The 5585-nt window shown below is 44.0% G+C and overlaps 1 non-coding gene across 1 annotated transcript; it reads right to left on the bottom strand.

Moving 5' to 3' along the window:
- Window positions 1-5265: 5265 nt before the first annotated feature.
- Window positions 5266-5369, bottom strand: LOC114498254. The gene has a single exon (XR_003684697.1). It is a non-coding gene; the product is annotated as a U6 spliceosomal RNA (small nuclear RNA).
- Window positions 5370-5585: the final 216 nt, after the last annotated feature.

Here is a 5585-nt window from a genome sequence, read left to right as displayed (position 1 = left end):
TCGCAATAAGAGAACCCGCAAGCAGCCAACATCTCACTACTTTCTATCTGGAAGCTTTGCCCACCCTTCTCTGAAGGCGGAATGTACAGGTTGCACCACAGCCACACCGGGTGAAATTGCTTTACCTCCTGGAAACATGTAGTTTGGGCTGTGTCTCCTCCTCTGTGCAAGCCAGAAAACCAAAGTCCTGACGGCAGCCCAAGAATGGCCAGCAAAACGTAATATTTTCCTTTTATTAAACTTGTTTGGCTCCACTCACCCTGGCCTTTTCCATCATCACTCTGCTTAAGTAGTTTAGGTAGCAATTTCATACTATATTTAATTCCTAGGAAGGATTTGCATGATTCAGCTGGTGCTGGGTGGTCAAACATACAGCGAGAACAAAAGATAAGGTTCCGCTCTGATGTTTCTAGGTGGTAAAACTTCAACATGACACTTATGGATCTCGGATTGAATTTCATCTCATATCGAATTGTACCCTTGTAGGGAGGAGAGAAGAAGAGGTGATCTAAAAGTCGGGAGCAGGACTCTAAGGTGGCAGTGTCAGCAATTTGGGCAGAGACATAATCAGCACTTTTGCCTCCTAATTCATGGCCAAGGAAGCTGTCAGCAGCCAGACACTGACAGCCCTCAAGGAGGCCACCACTGAGAAAGAATGCTAAGGCTGCTTAATGGTCCAGTAGAACAATGGCAAATAGAATAATGAAGCCCGAGAACAGCTTCTTGGCATTTTGCTGACTGAGCCAATAGAGATGCATTTGATCATTACAATAATTTTGCAGTTGTACTCTGGATGCCTTCACAATAGTGCTCTGTACCCCTAGAAATATCCTTGCGTTTTCTGGGCATCTTTCAGTCTCTGGGTTGCTGTGCGGTACGTCAAAGGAGAAGAGGGGCTCAGACGTCAGTCCTGAGGATGACTTATGCTTAAAAGTGTAATTTCCAGTGCTATGTCTCTCCAGCATAAATCATACTGTTCCAATGACAGAACTAGTTGTATATCCTTTCAAGTATGTTTTCCCAACTAATGATCCTATGTGGCTTAAAATTATACTGACAGACAACTGCAGTGGCTTTTAAACTAATGATACAGTCCGAGGATTATTTCCTCTAAATAGCTCAGAGATGTGAATGAATGAGTCGTACATCATTGCAGGAAGTAATTTCCCTCAATGGATTCTACCTGATGAAATCTGAATGCATTTCAGATCAAGTAAAAGCTTTCAATTGAAATAAGACTCTGAAACTGGCTCTGGAGCAAAACCTAAACCCCGAGGGGAGACAGCTGTGAATATATTTAGTATTTTCCACTTTCCAGGAGAGCCCTTGTATTGCAAATGCCTCTGCTGCACGGCAACTTACTTTGTAAAGGAATGGAATGGCATAGGTGGCTCTCCGTAATTCTTTCAAAGTTTCATCCTCCTTAATGTGGGTTGGCTTTCTTAATGGGTGACCATATTGCAGTGTCTTAACCATATTCTCCCAGAGGTTTATTTCTTTCTGATCTAGACTATGCCACAGATATACAGACGTTCATCAGGAAACTAAGGCACTTGAACACATCCAGTGGGGTGTCGTAATGGGAAGCAAAGAAATGTAGCCTAGACCAGACAAATTTTAAACTAATATAATACTGTTTTTTTTTTGCTTCTCTTCCTCTTATGCTAATACTCTGTGTGTGTGTGTGTGTGTGTGTGTGTGTGTGTGAAATGTAGATCTTTTCCCCCAACCTGGGCCAGATCTTAAGCAGGCAATCCTTTGTATCTTTGTTTGCCTAACTGTTCATTTCACATTTCACTTGTCTTGTTTCCAGGTCACCTCTAGAAGAAGAATAATTGAAAAACCTTCTGTGAATAGCTTGAAACTCAAGGATATGAATGAATTACACAAAATCAAGCCCCTGATCTACATGGAGTCAGATTCTAGTGCAACCTTCTAATGCTCTTTCACACTGTGGCGATGACACTGTATCTACTCTCATGCTGCTGTCCTCAGGAGGGTCACACTGTCCCTCCAAAGAGACCACAGGCACCTTATGAACAGAGGTATGTCAGGTCACCACTGTCCCTTACACAGGGGTGACTACACTGATCGTTTATGCACTGCAGAATGGCTTTCTTTAAACTTAGAAGTGATGAAAGGGTGACATGGCTGTTTTTAATGATCCAATCCACAGGTTTTGGGGGGCTTGGAGCAGGTGATAGACTCAGGCTATAATATGGAACCAGAGTGAGAAATGATATAATCTAGCCTCTGGTTTCCTTGCTGACACTTAAGCAAAGGTTAGAGGATCTAACCTTAACTGAAAAAGGATAACACCTGTTCAAATGCCCAACTTGGGTGTTGGAAGGAAGCACGAGATGAAAACTGTAAACACTGTTTAGTGCCACACCAGTGCCTAAGCGTCATTACTGACACTGTGTCGTGGTTCTCTCTGGGACCCTAGACTAACCATAGTAATAATTACATGGCACAGGGAAGAAAAGAGCTGGTGAAAAGATTGATGGGCACCTGTTTTTCTGTGCATCTGTAAAGAGATTAAAAAAGGCCATGCGTAATCGGCATCCTTCCACAAACGCTTATTTGGCAACTACTATATTCCAGGAACTTTCATATGTTCTGTTAGTCAGGATGATAATGATAAGCCCATCTTTATTAAAGGTTTATCATGTGCCTGGCTCCACAGCAAGAACTATAATAAGTATAACTGTCTGTGAATGGAGTTAGTATTATCATTTCCATTTTACAAATGATGGACTTAAGGCTCAAAGAAGTGAAATAGCCATCCTAAGGCCATCCAGCTACTGAGGGGCAGAAGGAGCAAAAGACTTGAAGGGCGGAATCTGGGATCGGTGCCTGTCTTTGCTACCTCTCAGCTGCCTTCCTGTTCTGGTGGTTTTATGTCCTATGGCACCAGGGGTGATCTCCACATTAAACCGTGTGGTTCTTTATAGCTTGTGGCATTGTGGGCACCAGGTCAGCAGCCCTGCTGGTGCTGAGGATAGTGTGCTGGATCAGGGCAGGGTTAGATTCTGCAGCTAGTTCTCTGGCGGTTGCCTGGCATGTCTGGGGCTAACCCCTGGTAAGGCTGTTAAGTGCAAGATCAATGCCACATTTCATCCAATCCTAAGAAACTGTAAATAACAGATGCTAAGGTGACTGGGTCCAGAGAACCAAGATGAAGGAATATGCCATACGCCGATCTTAGCGATCCAAGGAGGAGGATTTGAAGTCTGTGGATCAGGGCACTGGGAAAACCAGTACTACTCAGTCAACAGGGGACACCAGCTCAACCCAGAGCCATCTGGAGAGGCTGTTGGGGCAGCCCTATGATTCACTAACAACCTTGTAGAATGACCTGTTCTTAGAGCCAGTCAGAGGCATGTGGGTAAGGTGACCTCTACCCCTGAGTTGGACTAGGATGGATGCCCCAAAAGCACTCATATGGAGAAGAACTTGGGTTAGACATGCAGGTGGCAGAGCAATCCAGACATCAGCACTGCTGCTCAGTCCCAAAGGAACCAATGGAAGCATGAATGAAAGACCTGCTTCCAACACAGCTGACAGCATGCCAGAGGCTTTGCAGGGGCACCAAGCCTGCCTGCAGACACACGGTCCAGGCCCGAGGACCAGCAATCTTAGCTCTCCCTTTCCTCTACAGTGAAAACAAACAAACAAACAAACCTACCTTCATTCCAGGGATTCAGCCCATCGTATATTTCCAGGGAAGTTAAAGCACTTGCTCTTTTATTTTGAGGTTTATATGCCTCATGTTTATTGCACTCACTACTCTGATTTCTTTGCAGCATAGATCCCACCGTTGGCAGAGGATAGGCATGACTTTTTTGAAGTGTTCCTGAGCAGGGGGGACTCATGGTTAATGAGTCCTGCAGAGTGTAGGCAGCTACTGCCCACCTCTTCCCCTACTCAGAGGGGAAAGCAACAATCCTCCTTTTATTTCCCCAGCCCCTGGTTGCCCATGAATGGGAAATTAGCTTATTTCTGAATCATCCCTAAACTTCAAGCCCAAATGGAAGTTTAAGTGAGAGCCACTGCCTCTGTGAGTTATTGGCGATGATGTAGCACCGTTATGTTCACTGATGGGAGATTAAAAGTTCTGTGCCGGGGGAATAAGGAGCGCTCTTTCACAAACTGTTAAACTTTGCTACCCAACTCATCTGGGATCTCAGTGTACTCATCTGGACAATGTCAGGGTTAGATTTAATCCTTCCGTAACAGGCTATGAAGCTATAAAGCATAAATTGACACACATGTGCATTTCATTAAAGCGTTTAGAATCATCGATTCTAAATGTTAGTGATGTTAGTAATGTTTAGCTACTATGTTTTGGGTTCCAGATGTCTAATAGGTATTTAATGCAAGAGCAGTGCTAATTCTACCGTAAACTACTTCTGGGCTTTCTGTATGCCATTTAATGATAATGGACATCTTTGGAATTATGACTCAAATAATATGTGTGTATATCTGTTCCTATTTAGTTGACTGGTTATTGCTGTCATTAGCATCCTACAGGCTGTGAAAAATAATGCAGGTGAATCCCTCTCTTGGTTATGATAGAATACTGCCCCATCCATTTCCCCTGCTCAGTTTCTGGTGTCACACAATGACCAGTAACCCAGCCCACCGAGTTCCCACAGATGGTTGGTAACGAGGACAACAGAGCCTTCCTACAGTGCACATCGTGGTTCTTTTGTGAAGGAGAGCACAGGCTCTAGTCTACACCAGTATGTTCTTACATAAATTACTCTGGGGGGAAGAGAGCTTCAAAGTCCTCTTCAAACGCAAGGCAATCAAATGACTGGTGAATATAGCCCCTATCATTGTTACACCTCTTGGTGAAGAGTGGTGACACTTACATTGAAAAAGATGCACGACACAGCATGGAATGACCCCTTGTGCAGAATTTCAGCCTCTGTAAAATGCGTGTGAAACAGCCTGGGCTGAGTTGGGAGCACTTGGCTAGATAACGGACTGTGGTGCATCCTGGAAGAAGAGCCAGGAGGCCAGCGCAGGACTGATGTCCTGGGCTCCGGTGGCGCTGGGTCTGTCTCATTTCCATGGTCCCCCTCATTGTTAGCCACATGCCCGAGAGACAGGGTCTGTGTGCACTTTTTCCTTAAGCTGCGTCCTCCTTTTATATACAGATTCCTTCAGTGTGAAATGTTTACACTGTTGTCTATATTTCCCTGTGTGTTGCTTCATGCTGTCTAGCCTGTAAACTTTTGAGGTCACTGACTACCCCTCTTTTCAATAGAATGCTTCACAAATCTTCATGTCATCCTTGAGCAGGGGCCCTGCTAATCTGTGCGTCATTCCAATGTTAGTATATGTGCCACTGAAGTGAGCACAGTGACCACCCTTTTTACTTTTCTCATTTCCCTCTTTAGTTCAAAAAGGGTGCCTAGCCCAAAGTAGACCATAAATACTTGTTGAATGAATAAACATACAGATGGATGCACAAGTGAATCCTAAGCTTATTTTTTATGTATGTATGAATCCCTAACAAAACTACATTATTTTCTGGCCTGTTTTTAAAATTTGCAAAATAATACAATATTGCATTC

Source organism: Phyllostomus discolor, chromosome 5 (assembly GCF_004126475.2).
Source record: "Phyllostomus discolor isolate MPI-MPIP mPhyDis1 chromosome 5, mPhyDis1.pri.v3, whole genome shotgun sequence".
NCBI classification, from domain to species: domain Eukaryota; kingdom Metazoa; phylum Chordata; class Mammalia; order Chiroptera; family Phyllostomidae; genus Phyllostomus; species Phyllostomus discolor.
This window is presented reverse-complemented; position numbering and strand designations above follow the sequence as displayed.